This window comes from Schistocerca americana, chromosome 3, assembly GCF_021461395.2.
Source record: "Schistocerca americana isolate TAMUIC-IGC-003095 chromosome 3, iqSchAmer2.1, whole genome shotgun sequence".
NCBI classification, from domain to species: Eukaryota; Metazoa; Arthropoda; class Insecta; order Orthoptera; family Acrididae; genus Schistocerca; species Schistocerca americana.
The window spans coordinates 815,744,857-815,767,300 of NC_060121.1; positions in this window are offsets into that span (position 1 = coordinate 815,744,857).

Here is a 22,444-nt window from a genome sequence, read left to right on the forward strand (position 1 = left end):
TCACCACGACGGGAGTGGCCTCTACCCGAAGAGCATATAAGCGCCGCTCCTTCCAGCCTTTCCCAGACAGTAGAAGACGGACGCTAGCAGACCAGGACAGTAGAGGCAGCACTACAAGAGCCGTCATCCTAACTGCTATACTGAGACTTGTGCCTTCTATCAATTGCATATATGGACATCGTCTATAGCGAAGGACAGTGATTATTTGCATGTCGCCCATCGCTTGCGACAACTCGTTGTAAATACAAAGTTAACTTTTTCAATCTACTTTATTGTAATAAAATCCATTAATGGATTTGCTTGAAATGTTGTATAGCTATCTGAGAAATCAGTGTCCGTTAGGCACCCTATAAGAGATGATGGGGCAGGACCCCACATTGGCGACGTACTACACGACAAACCCCGCACCTGACGGCCGTGGAATTTTGTTTGTTGGAGCCTTAATTCTGTGTTTTCTGGGGGGCGTTGCAGAAAATTTCTTTGCTTTTGTCCTTATTTTGCTTGCTTGCCTCGGTCTGTTTGTTGCATTTGTCTCTCCCAAGATGCCCACCCCATCTATCATGCCCCCTGCTCAGGCACCACAGTCGCAAGCGTTAGATACAACGCAGCTAATGCAGATGTCTCAGTTCCAGACGCAGTAAATCACTCTGCTAAACATGATGCAGCAGCTACTGGCCAACGCTGCGCGCCCGACGGAACAACCAACACCTACAGCAACACCTACTGCTATACCGCCTTTTCGACAGTTTAATGAAAAAGAAGAGGAATGGCTCGAGTGGTTGTCCTAGTTGGAAGCGCACCTCCTTGCTCACAACGTACCAATTACTGTGAAACTTCCATCCCTATTATCCACTTTAGGAAGTGCAGTTGTAACATCCACGTGATAAATTTTTGGCTACAGTGCGACGAGAGGAAATTATGCCTCTAACAGTTATAAACATTATGTATTCGACGTATGAAAAAACAGTGAAAACTTATAAATATTAATTATTTACATAATATTCTATGATGTAATTAGACATATCGATGTGTATCATACAAAGACAATGATAATTGTAAATTCCTTTTATGATCTGCGTTTGTCTTTCTTTGTTTTTACCTTTTGTTGGTTGGCTTATGTAGATTGCGGACGCTTATCAAACTGAGGTCTGTTAAGAAATTGTAATTATTTGTTAATTATTACTTGAAAATAGAGTTCATTATTATTATAAATATGAGTGAATAATTATTTGTAACTTTAATTCCTCTCTCAGTAAGCATTATCTGTGTTAATTATTTCTTTCCGCTGCAAGGAGCGCAGCCATTGATGACAGCGGTTTGTATCTGTGGTTTCCTTAGAAACAAATCAAATGTTTGCTTGATGAAGTCTAAATAGTGCACAATACGAAAGTAGAGTTTCTGTAAAGTTCAATAAGCATTTAAAATACTTACTTGCTCTAACAATAGAAAGTCTCTATCAATTGTCTGCCGCCATCTTAAGAATTATCACTGCGGCAAATTCAAATTACGCTACTCTGCAGACATAAATACTGAACGTAATACAAATGTGTAAAAAATAAATGTGCACTGGTGGTCCCGAACTCATTTTAATGAAAATGATTAGAATCAGATTGTTTCTTTAAAAACAGTGCTCATAGCACGATCCTTATAAGAAACTTTTCTAGCTGATGTATGGAGCCGAAATTAATTACGCGCGAGTTGCGAAGAATATTGTTTCAGGTAACATAAGTCAGTGTTGTGCGCGGCTGATATTCGGTGGTTTTAATGATCATTTTGCTGAAGATAACTGCTTCCATCTTAATCAATAGTTGTATTGAATCTGTTGTATGAACTGTGATTTAGTGACACTTACACAACTTACAGACAACACTTTAACACGACGTTAACTTGGAGTACTTTAGCAACTTGATCAAATCTTTAGCCGGGAGAAAAATTATTTAGTAATTCTCAATGTAATAAAATAAGATTATCATTTCCATTTACAAATTAGTTAAATACCAAACCACTGAATAACACAGCGAACGCCACACAGTGTTCCACCTCATAAACAAACTTTTTCCTAACGCCACTCCGAGTGAACTTACTTATGACCAGGTGGTACAGTTGCTAACTAACTATTATGACCAACAAGTGAATGTGGTAGCAGCTCGGTATCAATTCTTTCATTGCAGAAAACGGTGAGAACAAACTTATCGCGAGTTGGTAACAGATTTTCAGGGTATGACAAGGAAATGCAAATTCAAATGTGCTTGCGGTGCTTTATATTCAGGTGCTATGTTGCGGGACGCGATCATGTACCTAATGTCAAACTCAGAGAACAGATTTTGAAACAGTCCTATCCATCATTTCGGCAGATAGTGCAAATATTAGATCAGTACGATTCCGGTGCCTTGTCGGCTCATAAATCTGAGCAGCCATCTATCTGCTGGGTTGAGTCCCTTGTGTGTGATCGGCCCATTTCGCGGAAGCTTGTGCTAGTCAGGCCGAGTAAACACTTCCCCACGCCGCGTAAGAAGTTCGCTAAACGGGCGGCTACACAGGCGAACAGAATTAAGTCTTGCCCTTGGTGTTATTCATGGCACAAACACCAAGACTGCCCTTCCCGACAAGCTCAGTGTTCCGTTTGTGGTAGGAAAGGACATGTACAATCCGTATGTTTGCAACGGAACAAACATTAGAATTCGGCCCACTCACAAAAATCTAGTCACAAGGCCCATGTCATTAATGCAGTACATCCAAAGTCTGCAATGGGCAGTAGCAACACCAGCAAGGGTGCAGTTTCTTCAGCGATCTGCCAGTCGAACAAATTTTTGTTCATTTACTTCTTTGTGGAAAATGTGTGAAATCTTTGTTGGACACGGGTGCCTGTGTCACATTTCTCAATCGTCACACATATGAACTGCTAGGCTTCCACGCCTGTCTAAAACTAGCACGCAACTGACGGCTTATAATGGACAAAACATTCTTGTTCTCATAACTTGTTCTTTGCCTGCCATGTATCTCTCGCATACTGGAACAGTGACTTTTACAGTTCTAAAATCATGCGATTGTGAGAACATATTTGGTCTTGATTCTTTTGATTTGTTTGGCTTTAACATTCAGGACAATGTGTTATCAGTGTCTGCATTCCATGCAAAAGACACTGTCGCTAGGTTGCTAAAAGAATTCCCGGAACTCTTTTCTGAAGGTCTAGGCAAAGCTAACAATTTTGTTGCACATATTACTCTGAAAGATAATGCTCAACCAAAATTTGGCGGGCCAGAACTGTTGCATTACGGGGCAAAGTCGTTGCTGAACTTAAAGAATTGCAAAATAACGGAGTTATTGCGCCCATATCAGCTAGTCAGTAGGCAAGTTCACTGGTTTTGCTCCCCCAACCTTCAGGTCGCATTCGCCACTGTGTTGACTTTAAGTCTACAGTCAACCCACAAACTATGATTAATACTTATCCATTGCCATGCCCAGAGGATCTCATGGAAAGATTAGGTGCTGGTCGCTACTTTTCAAAACTTGATTTACGCAACACATATCTTCAAAAACCACTCAATGAAGAATCTCAAACCATGTGTGTAGTGAATACCCACTTGGGTATGTTCAAATATTTGCGTTTGCCTTTTGGCAATGCTTCTGCCCCCGCCATTTTCCAACGGTATTTGAAACAGCTGACTGCACAAGTGCCAAGCTGTTCAAACTATTTGGACGATATTGTCGTAGCAGGTCATACACCTGAAGAACATATTGCAAAGTTACGTGCTTTGTTTTGTGTGTTAACTGAGGCAGGACTAAAGTGTAGACTGGGCAAGTGCGATGTTTTTAAACCTGAGTTGCAGTATCTTGATCATGTCATAAACAGTCAAGGTGTAAATCCTCTTCAGTCGCATTTGTCAGCCATATGAGATTTGCCAGTTCCTCGCAGTGTCACAGAATTGCAGTTTTAGGGGAACTGAACTATTATAATCGGTTCATATCGAATGCTACACAAATCGCAGCTCTATTGCGTCGCTTGCGTTGCAGGAATGTCCCCTTTATTTGGACAGATGAGTTCCAAGTAGCTTTTCAAAAACTTAAAGATGCATTGGTCAGTGATGGACGCTTAGTTCACTTTGATCTTGACAAATCAGTTGTGTTGTAAGTTGACGCGTCCTCTTACGGAATCGGTGCAGTGCTTTCGCACAGAATTGATGATAAAGGCAGGCCTATTGCTTCTGCATCAAAATTGTGGTCTAAGGCTCAGTGTAACGATTCAGAAATTGAGAAAGAGGCTTTGGCTACGGTATATGGTGTCACCAAATTTTACCACTAATATGGCAGAAAATTCTACTTAGTAACGGGTCACAAGCCCTTGCAGTCCTTGTTCCATCCGAAGAAACTGGTTCCTGTACGAACTGCCCAAAAATCGCAAAGATGGGCTTTGTTGTTGTTTCAATACCAGAACGAGATTGTGTATACTCCGATGGCTCAACATGGTAATGCGGACCCACTTTCACGTCTTTCGATTGGCGCTGATAGAGACTTTGACACTTCTGCTGCATATTGTTGTCACAACCACGCTCAGTATTCTGAATTGCTTCAGCCTTTGCCGCTGAACTATAGGAAAATTGCACAGGCCACGGAAGCTGATTCAGATTTGAAAATTTTGCCTACGTACCTACGCACATCTTGGCCTCGTTCCATGCATAGCATAAAGAACTCTGTAGTGCGCCAATATTTCGCACGTCGGAATAGGTGTGATTCTTGTTCAGAATGGCAGTGGACAGTCACGTGTGTTGATCCCTAAAGCTTTGCAAAAAGAAGTGTTGCAGTTACTTCACCAAGGACACTGGGGGATTGTTCGTATGAAACAGTTAGCGCGTCGACACTGTACTTGGCAGGGTATGGACACCCAAATAGAACAGATGAAGTCACAGTGTCACGCATGAGCGGGACATCAGTCTGCTCCGTCGCAAAATTCTCTGCTTGGCCTAAGTCGCAATCGCCATAGCAACGTGTACACATAGACTTTGCGGGACCTTTTTGGAACACTCGCTGGTTGCTTGTGGTTGACTCGTATAGCAAGTTTCTTTTTGCTGTGACAATGAACTCGACAACGTCACGTAGCACAATTCAGGAACTGTATTCTATTTTTTGCCTCGAAGGTTTACCTGAAGTAATAGTGTCAGACAAGTGCCCTCAGTTCACGTCAAATGAATTTGAAACATTCTGTGAATGCAGTGGCATACAGCATCTGACTAGTGCACCGTTCCATCCACAGTCAAACGGTGAAGCGCACCGTTTCGTCAAAGCCTTGAAGCAGCAGGTAGCCAAACTTCGCCCTGCACACACCAGGGATCAAGCATCGCAACTGTTTCTCGCCTCCTATCGTACGCACCCGCGTGATGGATCATCGCCGGCGGAATTGCTTCATGGCCGCCGCCATCGGACACTGCTCCACTTGCTCCACCCTCCTCAGCATCTGGCGCCAAAGGAAGGCTGCAAATATTGCTTCGCGCCACGTGATATTGTCTTTTACATGGTTTTTAGCGACAGCAGACTGTGGGCGCGAGGCGAAATCGTCCGTCGACTTGGTGCTTGCATGTATCTTACTTCAGGTCCAAAACCAACTTCGCCTCTGTCATGTGCACGATGATCTTTCAGTGTCTCTTCCCCCAGATTCACGGATCCAGAGGACAGTGCAACCATAGCAGCCGCCAGAGGGTGTCATCACGACACTGCAGGATGATCCGACGGAGATGGAGCTTTCGCCTCCTCCGCCCCTTCTTGTACTACCTATGGAGCTGGACTCACCCACACCACAGCAGTCGCTGCCTTCTTCATCTGGTTCCTGGCTTCAGGGGGTGGACACGTACCCTTCTGGTCATTTTCTAGGGGGACGTTTCCGCCAGGGCAAAGGTGGAGTACGACCGCCCCCTGCAGCCACAGCTTCCGGTCCCGCGATACACCCACACTGCTGCCTCCCCTGCTGTGGTCGCACCCCCTACACGACGACGGTCGGTCGCTTTGGGGTGAGGGGCGGGGGGGGGGTGAGGATTGTTCCAGTGTAACGAGAAGCGCCTGCACGAAGATTAAGAACGCAAGAGCAGAGAAGGCTGTGAGACGACGTCAGCCAATAGCCCACTGACTAGGACTGCACCACGACAGGAGCGGCCTCTACATGAAGAGCATATAAGCGCCGCTCCTGCCAGCCTCGGTCGGACAGGAGTAGACTGGCACTAGCAGAATTGCAGTACTACAAGAGCCGTCATCCTAACTGTTACTGAGACTTGTGCCTTATATCAACTGCATTCATGGCCATTGTCTATAGCAAAGGATAATGATTATTTCCATGTCGCCCATCGCTTGCGACAACTCGTTGTAAATGCAAACTTAAGTCTTTTCAATCTACTTTATTGTAATAAAAAGCATTAATGGATTTCTTGAATTGTTGTATAGCTATTTGAGAAAGCAGCATCCTTTAGGCACCCTATAAAAGATGGGTGCGCAGGACCCCACAAGTCCTATTGCCTATGTGTAGACATGATAGCAGTAAACAAAATCACTTCTCCTGACACATACCCTCTACCCCGTATCGACGAAACATTGGACCGATTATGGAACTGTAAGTATTTTACCACGCTCAACATGCGTTCTGGGTACCACCAAATTCCTGTTGCACCACAAGATCGACCCAAAACTGCTTATCTACATCTACATCCATACTCCGCAAGCCACCTGACGGTGTGTGGCGGAGGGTACCTTGAGTATCTCTATCGGTTCTCTCTTCTATTCCAGTCTCGTATTGTTTGTGGAAAGAAGGATTGTCGGTATGCCTCTGTGTGGGCTCTAATCTCTCTGATTTTATCCTCACGGTCTCCTCGCGAGATATATGTAGGAAGTAGCAATGTATTGCTTGACTCCTCGATGAAGGTATGTTCTCGAAATTTCAACAAAAGCCCGTATCGAGCTACTGAGCGTCTCTCCTGCAGAGTCTTCAACTGGATTTTATCTATCATCTCCGTAATGCTTTCGCGATTACTAAATGATCCTGTAACGAAGCGTGCTGCTCTCCGTTGGCTCTTCTCCATCTCTTCTATCAATCCTATCTGGTACGGATCCCACACTGCTGAGCAGTATTCGAGCAGTGGGCGAACAAGCATACTGTAACCTACTTCCTTTGTTTTCGGATTGCATTTCCTTAGGATTCTTCCAATGAATCTCAGTCTGGCATCTGCTTTACTGACGATCAACTTTATATGATCATTCCATTTTAAATCACTCCTAATGCGTACTCCCAGATAATTTGTGGAATTAACTGCTTCCAGTTGCTGACCTGCTATATTGTAGCTAAATGATAAGGGATCTTTCTTTCTATGTATTCGCAGCACGTTACACTTGTCTACATTGAGATTCAATTACCATTCCCTACACCATGCGTCAATTCGCTGCAGATCCTCCTGCATTTCAGTACAATTTTCCATTGTTACAACCTCTCGATATACCGCAGTATCATCCACAAAAAGCCTCAGTGAACTTCCGATGCCATCCACAAGGTCATTTATGTATATTGTGAATAGCAACGGTCCTACGACACTCCCCTGTGGCACACCTGAAATCATTCTTTCTTTGGAAGACTTCTCTCCACTGAGAATGACATGCTGCGTTCTGTTATCTAGGAACTCTTCAAACCAATCACACAATTGGTCTGATAGTCCATATGCTCTTACTTTGTTCATTAAACGACTGTAGGGAACTGTATGAAACGCCTTGCGGAAGTCAAGAAAAACGGCATCTACCTCGGAACCCGTGTCTATGGCCCTCTGAGTCTCGTGGACGAATAGCGCGAGCTGGGTTTCACACGATCGTCTTTTCCGAAACCCATGCTGATTCCTACAGAGTAGATTTCTAGTCTCCAGAAAAGTCATTATATTCGAACATAATACGTGTTCCAAAATTCTACAACTGATCGATGCTAGAGATATAGGTCTATAGTTCTGCACATCTGTTCGACGTCCCTTCTTGAAAATGGGGATGACCTGTGCCCTTTTTCCAATCCTTTGGAACGCTACGCTACGGTACACCGCTGCAAGAAGGGGGGCAAGTTCCTTCGCGTACTCTGTGTAAAATCGAACTGGTATCCCATCAGGTCCAGCGGCCTTTCCTCTTTTGAGCGATTTTAATTGTTTCTTTATCCCTCTGTTGTCTATTTCGACATCTACCATTTTGTCATCTGTGCGACAATCTAGAGAAGGAACTACAGTGCAGTCTTCCTCTGTGAAAAAGCTTTGGAAAAAGACATTTAGTATTTTGGCCTTTAGTCTGTCATCTTCTGTTTCAGTACCATTTTGGTCACAGAGTGTCTGGACATTTTGTTTTGATCCACCTACCGCTTTGACATAAGACCAAAATTTCTTAGGATTTTCTGCCAAGTCAGTATATAGAACTTTACTTTCGAATTCATTGAACGCCTCTCGCATAGCCCTCCTCACACTACATTTCGCTTCGCGTAATTTTTGTTTCTCTGCAAGGCTTTGGCTATGTTTATGTTTGCCGTGAAGTTCCCCTTGCTTCCACAGCAGTTTTCTAACTCGGTTGTTGTACCACGGTGGCTCTTTTCCATCTCTTACGATCTTGCTTGGCACATACTCATCTAACGCACATTGTATGAAGGTTTTGAACTTCGTCCACTGATCCTCAACACTATCTGTACTTGAGACAAAACTTTTGTGTTGAGCCGTCAGGTACTCTGTAATCTGCTTTTTGTCACTTTTGCTAAACAGAAAACCTTCCTACCTTTTTTAATATGTCTATTTATGGCTGAAGTCGTCGATGCAGTAACCACTTTATTTATGATCGCTGATTCCCTGTTCTGCGTTAACTGTTTCAAATAGTTCGTGTCTGTTTGTCACCAGGAGGTCTAATATGTTATCGCCACGAGTTGGTTCTCTGTTTAACTGCTCAAGGTTGTTATCAGATAAAGCACTTTAAAAAATTTCACTGGATTCTTTGTCCCTGCCACCCGTTATGAACGTTTGAGTCTCCCAGTCTATATCCGGCAAATTAAAAAATCTCCACCCAGAACTATGACATGGTGGGGAAATCTACTCGAAATATTTTCCAAATTATCCTTCAGGTGCTCAGCCACAACAGCTGCTGAGCCAGGGGGCCTATAGAGACAGCCAATTACCATATCTGGGCCTGCTTTAACCGTGACCTTCACACAAATTATTTCACATTTAGAATCTCCGTCAGTTTCCTTCTACACTATTGCACTTCTTATCGCTATAAACACGCCTCCCCCTTCACTGTCCAGCCTGTCTCTTTGGTATACATTCCAATCTGTGTTTAGAATTTCATTACTGTTTACAACTGGTTTCAGCCAGCTTTCTGTCCCTAGTACTATATGGGCATTGTGACCATTTATTAATGAGAGCAGTTCCGGGACCTTTCTATAGACGCTCCTGCAGTTTACTATTAGCACATTAATATTGTTATTCCCTGTTGAATTTTGCCTACTCCTACCTTGCCGCGTCTCAGGAAGCGTCTTGTTGGGCCTAGGGAGGGAATTCTCTAACCTAAAAAAACCCACATGTGCACTCCACACATACTCCGCTACCCTTGTAGCCGCTTCCTGCGTGTAGTGCACGCCTGACCTATTCAGGGGGACCCTACATTTCTCCACCCGATAGCGGAGGTCGAGAAATTTGCACCCCAGATCTCCGCAGAATCGTCTGAGCCTCTGGTTTAAGCCTTCCACTCGGCTCCAAACCAGAGGACCACGATCGGTTCTGGGAACGATACAACAAATAGTTAGCTCAGATTCCACCCTGCGAGCGAGGCTTTCCGCCTTCACCAACTCCGCCAACTGCCTGTATGAACTGAGGATGACCTCTGAACCCAGACAGCAGGAGTCATTGGTGCCGACATGAGCAACAATTTGCAGTTGGGTGCACCCAGTGCTCTCTATCGCCGCCAGCAGGGCCTCCTCCACATCTCGGATGAGAACCCCCGGCAAGCAGACAGAGTGAACAGTGGCCTTCTTCCCTGACCTTTCCGCTACTTCCCTAAGGGGCTCCATTACCCGCCTAATAAACCCCTACCCCCCGTGTGCCTGCTCAGACCTTGCTGAAGGAGCGGCCACATGTCCACTCACAGGCAGAGCGGGCGATGCCACACGGCCAACCTCCACATTAACCCTCCACCTGGTGTGCCGCGAATGCTGCTGAACCCACCACTCCCCTTGAGGAGAGGGTGGCCCAACCGTGCCCGGTACCCGTGAAGATGTCTTGACAGCAGGGACTGTTCCTACTGGATTATGAGTTCCTCCGTATGTGTTTTGGCCTAAGAAATGTGCCTGCAGCTTTTCAAAGGGTATCTGACTTACTATTGAGAGCCCGCCCAGTTAGCTGTGCCATCTAACACTCTGCTTTCTGGGCAGGAAGGAGTGCCGGTCCCTGGCACGAATCCACCAGGCATATTAGTGTCGAGGTCCAGTGTGCCGGCAAATCTGTGGATAGATTTTAAGGCGGTTTCCCATCTGACTCGGCGAATGTGGGTTGGTTCCCCTTATTCCACCTCAGTTACACTATGTCAGCGATTGCTGCACAAACACGTGTACTATGCAAACATTAGGGAACTGCACAATAACCCTGGGTTCAGTGTGGCGCGGCGGTGGGGTGAATAGACTGCTGTAGCCTGTTGTGGAGTTGTGAACCACTGAGGGCTATGGTGGGGACGAAGCCTCTCCGTCGTTTCTAGGTCCCCAGTTCCATACAATACAATACAATACTATTGAGAGGTTTGAAGCCTACTATGTGTCTCATGTATCTGGATGACACGATAAATTTTTCAAGGACAATTGAGAAACACACAGAAAGATTAAGGAATGTGTTGTCTAGGTTGCAAAATACACATCTTAAGTTTGAATATAGAGAATTGTTCACAGATCCAGTACCTGGAACATATTATTAGTTCAGATGGAGTTAAGCCGGATTCTAGGTTGACAGAAGCTGCAGATAACTTTCCAGTGCCTACGAACGTTAAAGGCTTGCAATCACTTCTGGGACCAGCAAATTACTATCGCTGTATTGTGGAGGATTATGCTATGATAACCAAGCCATCGACAAAGTTGCTAAGGAAGTGTGTTGAATTCCAGTGGACAGAGGAATGTGAGAGAGCTATACGAAAAATAAAATTAAAGACGTTTCAACATGTTCACCTTTGTTAATCTACCCAGCTTTTGAAAAATCATTTATTCTTTCCACAGATACATCTGATTACACTGTGGGCGCAATTTTTTCTCAGGAACACAATGGCGAGGAAAGACTTATAGGTTACGCCTGTAGGCAGATGAATTTAGCTGAGATTAATTATAGCACTACCGGAAACGAGCTTTTAGCCTGTATGTTTGGAGTGAACTATTTTGAATGCTACTTCACTACCGGTCATAAGTTTTCGATCATCTCCGACAACTATGGATCTGTGGTCAAAACAGGGATTTAGTTTTGAATATTCTATCATATCCCCGTTCTGATAATAAAACCAGAATAACAATGTAAAGACTAAGCACCCGGGTTGTGTATCTGACTGGCTGTTCGCGTAGAGGTGCGCTGATGAGTATCCGTAACAACAATGACGAGCCTTTACCCAAGGCGGTTCCATTCGAATGGGCCTCATTCTTTCAGCAGTCTGGGTACCAATCAGTTTGCATTAGTTTACAGTACACTGTGTGCATGTAACAGTGTGTTTGTATGCCTGATCAGGTTTGTATCATATTACCTCCTCATGGGACGGAAGTGGGAGACTGGAACTGAAAAACTTGTTGTTATGTGTAGCTCTGAGCTGTGCACTAGATAGGCTGTTCTAATAGGACAATGCAACAAAAGTTGGCGCAGCTGAATATACAGTGGTGTGGGTATGCATTACAATGGTTCAAGTGAACTGATACCAATGCAAGTGTTTCGTGATCTGAAATAGACCAAGTAATATCATTTAGGGAATATCATATGTGTAATCATACGTGTACTGAGTAAACGTCATAGGAGTCGTACTGCACCAGAAAAGAAGAAGTAAATAGTATGTGAGCTGCTCCAATCTCTGTCTCAACCGTGCAACGCCGTCTTCGTGAACAGCGTTTGAAAGGTGCATAACGGTCAAAAAGCCTTAGTTACAGAAACAAAATAAGGTCAGATGATTGCAATGGGCACAGCAGAATAAAATTTGGAGCGTGCAGCAGTGGTCCAATGTGTTATTCACAGACGAGTCTAACATGAAGTTTTCGAAAGCCATCGTCGAATGTTTATTTGTCGACTTCATGGAGGGCATATGGTCAGTATGTGACCTCAACGGTGAAACATGGCGGACAAGGTGTGGGTAAGTTTTGCACTTGGTAAAGTCGATGATCTAGTGATAATAAATGGAACATTAAAGGAGGAAAGGTGTCACAACATTACAGTTCCATTTGGCAAAAGACTTATTGGTCGTGGGTTTGTTCTGCAGCAGGACAATAATCCCAAACATGATTCTGATTTGTACAGAGGATATGTAAATAGAAAAGAGAAGTGTGGGGAACTGAAGAACATGATTTGTCCAAGTCAGTCACCTGACTTAAATCTCATTGAGTTTTTATAGGATAAACTGGACAGAGAGGTCAGAAAAATGGGGTCATCTAATGCTGAGGATCTATGAAATAATTTACAGACATGTTGGACTCAATATCTGAAGAAATATATGTTATCTCCAGTGTGATGAGAGTTGGTGCAGCTGATCTTAGGTCAAAGGGTGGATACTCTGAAGAGGCTAAAATCTAGACCATATTGTATTCTACTTAATGATGGAGAGAGTCTACTTACTTGATCTGTTTACTTAGTACGCTTTGTTCGTAAATTGAAAAAGGTATGTAAATTTTTTCATGAGTGATTGAAAACTTTTAACTGGTGCGCAAGTTCACTAGGGTCACTGACCACTCAGCCTTCAAGTGGATGTTAAGTTTAAAGGACCGAGTAGTCGCTTAACTCGATGGGTATTGAAGCTGGTAGAGTATGATTATAGAGTATGTCGCAAACCCAGCTGTCTTCACCAAAATGCAGAAGGGTTAAGCCGCAATGTCAGAATTGTTTAGTCACATGATGTTCAATAGGGGAGCTAAAGAAAGCACAAGAGGGATGTAGAATGTCACCAGTACGCATCTCACCAAGAGTTTGTCACCGAAGACGGTATTCTCGACCGAAAGGCCCCCTTGGGTAACATAGTGGTAATACCTAAAGACTTACAGCAGCGTGTTATGGCACAATGTCAAGACAGTTTGCAGGCCTGCCATAAGTGGCGACATGCCACCAATGCTAGGATAGAGTCTCATTTTTGGTGGAAAGGCAAGAAAAACAGATGTATGGAAATATATTCAAAATTGTTTAACTTGTGCACAGGGAGCGTCTTCTCAAAGGAACAAAATCTCTAGGCGCTCCCAAAAGCTACAGAAGCATTTCAGACCGTCGCGTTAGACACTGTCGGTCCCTTTCAACAAAGTGCCCAAAATAATACATCTTGTCTATTCTTGATCACTTTTCTCGGTACTTAATTCCAGCGGATATGACCGCCGAAACAGTCACTTGCGCCTTTGCCAATCACTTAGTTCTCCTATTTGGAGACCCAGATGCTATATTAACTGACCAAGGTTCCCCAGCTTCATGTCTGCCCTGTTAGTACAAGTGAGTCGCCTAGATGCAAGACTGTCCATGTCCTCCATAACTGGTTTTGAGAAAAAGTGGAAAAACTCTTTTCACTTGATAAATACACACTGCCCTACCCTGTATGTTGTATATGTAAGTATGGATTAGTACAAAACCATTTGGGCTATTAAAAAAAATCAGGACCTCAATGCATGTAAGATATAAGCAAAATAAAAATGGATTTGTACAGTTTTGCATCTGATTTTCCAGATGGCCACTTTTGCATGGAACTGAAATCGACATGGACAGTTTTGAATCTGACTAGTTGTTTATGAGGAGAGGATATGGGGTGAACATAAAACTGTGTATTCAGTTTTAATTTCTTTTAATATTTCTGAAGGTACATTGTGTAACAACTGACAAACTGCAATCCACTTAATACATCATATCTGGAACAATGTCTTCATCTTCTCCTGTTAGGCATTCTGATTCAACTTATGCCCCTGACCCACTGGAACCTATTAATGTCATGTACCACAACAGGGATTCATGTTCCCTCCAGGAATCACCATGGTGTTTCTCGAGGAGTTTTGAAACATCCTGCAGTTTCTTTTCATTAATAGGAACAACCATGTTCGTAATGCAGCTCGAGTTTATGTGTGCTAAGTGTTTCCCACATTTGCATATAGACATTGGTAGGTTGATTTCAGAATTATAATTAGGCTCCCCTTGGACTTTTATAGCATTCTGAGAATCATGGATGATGCACACTCGTTTTACTTTTGTTATCTCGAAGGGGAATGATGCTGCAGGTTTAGTGATGTTTTGAATGGCTCCTTTCCAGTCAACTACCTTCCAGTCTCTTCCTATTATGTGAAGGGTCCCATACTGTTCCAAGTGGGTATTGTACTCCGATGGCTGAACTACCACTTCTCATTTCTGCAGTTGCCTTTCAATGAGCCCAAAAACTCTATCAGGAGGCATGAATGAATGTCCAGTTACGGGATAAATAACTTCTATTTTGTTTATGCCTGGTGCATGTTTGTACATCCAGTGACACAACATTGAGACAACTATTGTCTTCTTATTTTGCCCAGGGCATCCACCGGCAATTAATGTAAAAGTTTGTGCGTTGCTCATGTCTGTATGGCACAAACGGTGGTAAAGAGCTGAACACATTTCATTTGACCCTTCTTACTTTCATGTTCAAGCCAAGTGTACATGAAGACATTATTAGTGGTTAACCTTGACTTAGAGGAACCTACTAGAATGGCAAAATTGTATAGGTATAATTGCCTACTGTAATAGACACTCTGATCAGATATTTTTGGCAAGGGTAAATTCTTTTGGCAGTCAAAGGACATTGTCAGAAGGTTGTCTTGCTTTTCCTTCAGCAGTGAATAGAAACTGTTTATTTAAGGTTATGAAGTCTCTTTAGACCCATAAGTTGAGCTTTCTTAACGTCACACTTTTCAGTTTTGATCTGCTCGAAAAGTCTGAAGAACATGGAACAAACATCTGATTTTGGAGACCCAAATCCAATGTTAAATTTTGTATTAAATGTGTTCTTATAAAAATTCCACATGACTCGCTTTTCAGGAGTAACCACGGAATTGTAATGTCGCCATATCTTTCTAATGTTGAGACTCGCAGGTAAATACACGCGACAGCTTTTCTCCCTGCAGTAATGTGACTCATTTGGAACATACGTTTTTATATGAGCAATTACTTCCTGTCATTTGGGCTCATTCTTCATCGTCTAGCGATCACCTCCTTTTCTCTCCCTAGGAATATCTCCAGTCTTGAGGTGATGGCGTGCGATGTTTTGCACTCTTGCTTTTGAAACACCAAGAATGTTCAAAAATGTTTCACAACATACTTTCACTTTCACTGACCCACCAGGTACCTTTTTTTACGAAATAAGAGATTGTCTGTCCTCTGTTGATTTGTCTTTCTCCCTTACAATGAGATCTCGAAGGTGTCTTGATAGTCACGTATTTCAGAAGGAAATTATCTTGGTAAATTTTATCACACTTTGCATAATAGCTGATATGAAAAGACTTAATATCTGTCATTGTCAGGCTAGCACAGTCCCATCCGACTCTATGATCACATTTACGATACTCAGGAAGTCATTTTAACGAATATTTGAAATCACACATATAAACAAAGTTATTCCTAGATCAATGTTAGGTCATGTCAATAATAATAGTCAACATACATATTTATTACTTTCACACAAATACAATTAATAGGGTATACAGTTTTTCTTAACACCCTGAACTGTTATTCTAATGTTCAGATTTCCACCATTTACTGCATGTTGTAAAGACAAAAATAATAAATACCTCTTCAATTTTGCCATATTTCGTTTCCACTGGTCTTCACGGCATACGTGCTTCCTAAAACTGTCAGATTGTCTTTCTGTCATGCCTTGATTATGTTCCATAATTTATAATTTATTTAGATGAAAAATGTGTATAACTTTCAGAATAAACAGCTGTAAGAGACCACATAAGTACAATGTTTACATGCATATGGTAGCCATCTTGCATTACAGTCACATGACCCCAGCCTGCAATGTGATTTGTCAAAAGGGACAAGGCAAGTTTTGCACCCAACTTACTGATGGACATGGACAGTTTTGAATCTAACTTCACTTTTCATGAGCTGTTTTCCATAGGACATGGAGAGCTTTGAGCATAAATAGCATTTCAAGCATGTGTAAAGTGTCATGCTCTACAATCCACAGTTGCCAACTCAATTGTTTTAAAAAATGGACATGGACAGTTTTGCATCTAAGCGACTCATATACAAACTGTTAAGAATCAAGAAATGGCCCACAACACACTTTCATCCGCAGGCTAATGGCCGCCTCGAACGAGCATCGAATGCTGTCTTATTACACGGGGAAGGCTCATTTAGACTGTGATAAGTGTGTCGCTTATGTCGTTTCGGCATATAACAGCCGTATGCATGAATCAACTGGGTGTACACCCTACGAGGCCGTCTATGGAAGGCCCATGAACCCCCTGTTTGAATTTGATAAACTCCCACTGGAGTAAACATGAGCAAAGTAAAAGAATTAAACCAGTCTGAAAACAGGTCAAGCAAAAAATGCCAAAACTACTCACAGTTGCTGCATAGTAACAAAGGGGCTATGCCTCCGCAGTACAAACCTGGTGATCCTGTGCTTCTCTGAAATCCATAGCACGAAAGGAAGAACTAAAAAGTATGAGGGCCCTTGCACTGTTTTACAGGTGATCATACTGACAGTGCATTTTGAGCGGCTTAAGCTGTACCATGACCCAGCTGTGCCGCTGGCAGCTGTACCACTTAGCTCTGCCACAAAAAAAGTAAAGAAAATGAAGGATAAGCCACTGCTCACATGTCCTCACGAACAATGAGCCTTAAGAAGTAGACACCCCTCTGCCCTAAGATCTAGGGACTAAGTTTGTTCTGTCAGCAGAAAAGAAAATGCATAATCAGATTTATAGTAGAGTATAAAAATGTAAGGAATAATTTATGTACAGATATAAGGAAGACTGGAGTGCCAGTTTGCTTTTTATTTGAACTGTGTATATATAAACATGTGTCAGATGGACAGTTTTAACTGCAATAGAGATGCATACTGCCCCTCAAAATGATAGAAGATGATGCTTGTGTCACTGTATCATATATATATGTGCTGTGCTATAGAGTAGGTTGTAGCTTTAAGGAATAGTAACTAGAGCAGTGGAATAAGAATGTGCTATTTTATAGGAGAAAATGTGTGAAGTGGTGGTCTACTGAACTGTAGAAGCTGTTGCAATTGTGGAAGTTTGTGCAGAGTACTGAGGGAAAAACTGTGAAGGTACTATTTGGCTTTCGAGAACATTAGCTATCGAGTCAAACGGATAGCAACTGCCAAGATATGAATGACCTAGATTGTATGTGTCACAGCCCTGTACTAAAGAAGATATGCTTTTCCAAGTTTTACTGCATTTTTTCCGTATGGTCTTAATGACTCTCATTTAACACAATATGACTTTGTGCCAGACAGATATTAGATAAAGTTGAGGAATATAAGCAAAAGAGATTAGTTGCTCAAATATTACTTAGTGCCTCTCATATGCTTACCAGTAATCAATTTCATAACAACATTTACATTCTGCACACGCCTCACTTAAGTGGCTGTGTACATGTAAAGAATATGAATTACCTTCTGGTAGAAAGTCTACCAATTTTATCTTTCCATGCAGGTCTCAGTGACACTCAACGAATTTATTATAATAAGGTGATCGAATAAGACTCTTCCAGGAAGATAGTGTGTTGAACTTTCTCACTGGTTCCGCTGACACATAACAAGCTTACCGCTATACCACCACGTGGATAACTATTCATTCTCTCTACTATGCAGCTAAGCAATGGCCTATTGGACACATTAGACTATCAAGAAAATAAGATTATATTGTTGAATTGGTATTTTTCGTTAACCGAATAAGCAGGCAGCAACATCTACATAGCAACGTCAGTTAGGAAGACTTACAATTACTTGGAGTAAAATCACTGAAACAACTAATATGTAAAGTAATTGTATTTTTTCAAGTTATTTAGGGAAATGATTCTGAAGTAGATGACATAATTTCCAACCATTTTACACTCCTTTGTTCAAATGGCTCTGAGCACTATGGGACTTAACTTCTGAGGTCATCAGTCCCCTAGAACTTAGAACTACTTAAACCTAAGTAACCTAAGGACATCACACACATCTATACCCGAGGCAGGATTTGAACCTGCGACTGTAGTGGTCGTGTGGTTCCAGACTGTAGCGTCTAGAACCGCTTGGCCACTCCAGCAGGCTGCACTCCTTTAACGAGTTATTTTGCAAGCAATCACTATTGATCAAATATACTTAGCAGTCCATGTCTTTGCAATAATATGAACCTGGTTTTGAACTAAGTAGTCAACCGAGGTAAGTTTATTTTCGCCAGTGCCGAGACATGCAGTACAGTACCACAAGGAATATTACGAGAAACATGTATTCGCGCTATGCAGCCATGGATTACCTAGAAAACTCCATAATGTTATCTCATTAGGACACAGCGATATAGATATAAACTGAGAATACCAATAAATTTCGTGAGGACGCCATATTGATACACCATCACACCGAGTGTGGGTCTCCCCTTCTTCACTGAATCACAGTAATCGTGTAGCATGTAAACGACACGCGGAACGTACCCAATCCCTGCACAATGCACGGCGCTTGTCTGTGTTCGGTCATGCCCTAAGCACCTACACGAGGTAAACAAAGTGTGACACAACCTTTAACTCATTCTGTTGTCCGTTCCTAATACTACCACCCAATAGGAAAAACACGATTTCGATCCCATTGCAGTTCTTCAAGAATAATGGAAAAGAAATACCGTAATTCAAAGATTTACTGATGAAATGATCGCACATTTAGACTAATGTTCGACTCATGGACATCAGATTAATGCATTGTACCACTGTAATATGCCGAACAAACTGTTCATGGCTCATTTCCTGAAATATTCAGTACTCTTTCGAAACTAAGCCTTTTTCATAATAACATCCACCGACCATGGCCCTTTGAAAATATTTCTTTGGGTTCCACAATTAATTTGATTTCGCAATTTAATGCCCAGCAACTAATACTGTGGGCAATTTATTTGTTAGCTAAACATAATTTTGCTCGCCCTCCTATGATATGGGGTTGTCACCTCTCCAGATGGCTTGGACTGTGTTACCAGTTGTGGCATAGGTAATTAATGAAAGTCCATATATATTTATAATATTGTGTATATCTTTGTGATTCTCCCACAGCGAGGAAGAGAAGAAAACTTCTGAACCTTGCATGAAACAGCTGATGCTTAACAGCACTGCAGATAAAATTACGGTTATATGAAATCTTTCCTCCCCTCGTGAACCATGGACCTTGCCATTGGTGGGGAGGCTTGCGTGCCTCAGCGATACAGATAGCCATACCGTAGGTGCAACCACAACGGAGGGGTATCTGTTGAGAGGCCAGACAAACGGGTGGTTCCTGAAGAGGGGCAGCAGCCTTTTCAGTAGTTGCAGGGGCAACAGTCAGGATGACTGACTGATCTGGCCTTGTAACACTAACCAAAACGGCCTTGCTGTGCTGGTACTGCAAACGGCTGAAAGCAAGGGGAAACTACAGCCGTAATTTTTCCTGAGGGCATGCAGCTTTACTGTATGGTTAAATGATGATGGCGTCCTCTTGAGTAAAATTTTCCGGAGGTAAAATAGTCCCCCATTTGGATCTCCGGGCTGGGACTACTCAAGAGGACGATGTTATCAGGAGAAAGAAAACTGGCATTCTATGGATCGGAGCATGGAATGTCAGATCCATTAATCGAGCAGGTAGGTTAGAAAATTTAAAAAGGGAAATGGATAGGTTAAAGTTAGATATAGTGGGAATTAGTGAAGTTCGGTGGCAGGAGGAACAAGACTTTTGGTCAGGCGAATACAGGATCATAAATACAAAATCAAATAGAGGTAATGCAGGAGTAGCTTTAATAATGAATAGGAAAATAGGAGTGTGGGTGAGCTACTACAAACAGCATAGTGAATGCATTATTGTGGCCAAGATAGACACGAAGCCCATGCCTACTACAGTAGTACAAGTTTATATGCCAACTAGCTCTGCAGATGACAAAGAAATTGATGAAATGTACGATGAAAACAAAGAAATTATTCAAATAGTGAAGGGAGATGAAAATTTAATAGTGATGGGTGACTGGAATTCGGTAGTAGGAAAAGGGAGAGATGGAAACGGTGAATATGGATTGGGGCTAAGAAATGAAAGATGAAGCCGCCTGGTAGAATTTTGCACAGAACAAAACTTAATCATAGCTAACACTTGGTTCAAGAATCATGAAAGAAGGTTGTATATATGGAAGAACCCTGAAGATACTGACAGGTTTCAGGTAGATTAAATAATGGTAAGACAGAGATTTAGGAACCAGGTTTTAAATTGTAAGACATTTCCAGGGGCAGATGTGGACTCTGACCACAATCTATTGGTTATGAACTGTAGATTAAAACTGAAGAAACTGCAAAAAGGTGGGAATTTAAGGAGATGGGACCTGGATAAACTGAATAAACCAGAGGTTAAACAGAGATTCACGGAGAGCATAAAGGAACAATTGACAGGAACGGGGGAAAGAAATACAGTAGAATAAGAATGGGTAGCTCTGAGGGATGAAGTAGTGAAGGCAGCAGAGGATCAAGTAGGTAAAAAGACAAGGGCTAGTAGAGCTTCTTGGGTAACAGAATAAATACTGAATTTAATTGATTAAAGGAGAAAATATAAAAATGCAGTAAATGAAGCAGGCAAAAAGGAATACAAACATCTCAAAAATGAGATTGACAGAAAGTGCAAAATGGCTAAGCAGGGATGGCTAGAGGACAAATGTAAGGTTGTAGAGGCTTATCTCACTAGGGGTAAGATAGATACTGCCTTCAGGAAAATTAAAGAGACCTTTGGATAAAAGAGATCCACTTATATGAATATCAGGAGCTCAGATGGAAATCTAGTTCTAAGCAAAGAAGGGAAAGCAGAAAGGTGGAAGGAGTATATAGAGGGTCTATACAAGGCAATGTACTTGAGGACAATATTATGGAAATGGAAGAGGATGTAGATGAAGATGAAATGGGAGATATAGTACTGCGTGAAGAGTTTGACAGAGCACTGAAAGATCTGAGTCGAAATAAGGCCCCGGGAGTAGACAACATTTCATTAGAACTACTGACGGCCTTGGGAGAGCCAGTCCTGAGGAAACTCTACCACCTGGTGAGCAAGATGTATGAGTCAGGCAAAATACCCTCAGACTTCAAGAAGAATACAATAATTCCAATCCCAAAGAAAGCAGGTGTTGACAGATGTGAAAATTACCCAACCATCAGTTTAATAAGCCACAGCTGCAAAATACTAACGCAAATTCTTTACAGACGAATGGAAAAACTAGTAGAAGCCGACCTCGGGGAAGATCAGTTTTGATTCCATAGAAATATTGGAACACGTGAGGCAATACTGACTCTACGACTTATCTTAGAAGCTAGATTAAGGAAAGGCAAACCTATGTTTCTAGCATTTGTAGATTTAGAGAAAGCATTTGACAATGTTGACTGGAGTACGCTCTTTCAAATTCTGAAGGTGGCAGGGGTAAAATACAGGTAGCAAAAGGCTATTTACAATTTGTACAGAAACCAGATGGCAGTTATAAGAGTTGAGGGACATAAAAGGGAAGCAGTGGTTGGGAAGGGAGTGAGACAGGGTTGTAGCCTATCCCCGATGTCATTCAATCTTTATATTGAGCAAGCAGTGAAGGAAACAAAAGAAAAATTTGGAGTAGGTATTAAAATCCATGGAGAAGTAATAAAAACTTTGAGGTTTGCTGATGACATTGTAATTCTATCAGAGACAGCAAAGGACTTGGAAGAGCAGTTGAACGGAATGGATAGTGTTTTTAAAAGAGGATATAAGATGAACATCAACAGAGGCAAAACAAGGATAATGGAATGTAGTCGAATTAAGTCAGGTGATGCTGAGGGAATTAGATTAGGAAATGAGACACTTAAAGTAGTAAAGGAGTTTTGCTATTTGGGGAGCAAAATAACTGATGATGATCGAAGTAGAGAGGATATAAAATGTAGACTGGCAACGGCAAGGAATGCGTTTCTGAAGAAGAGAAATTTGTTAACATCGAATATAGATTTAAGTATCAGGAAGTCATTTCTGAAAGTATTTGTATGGAGTGTGGCCATGTATGGAA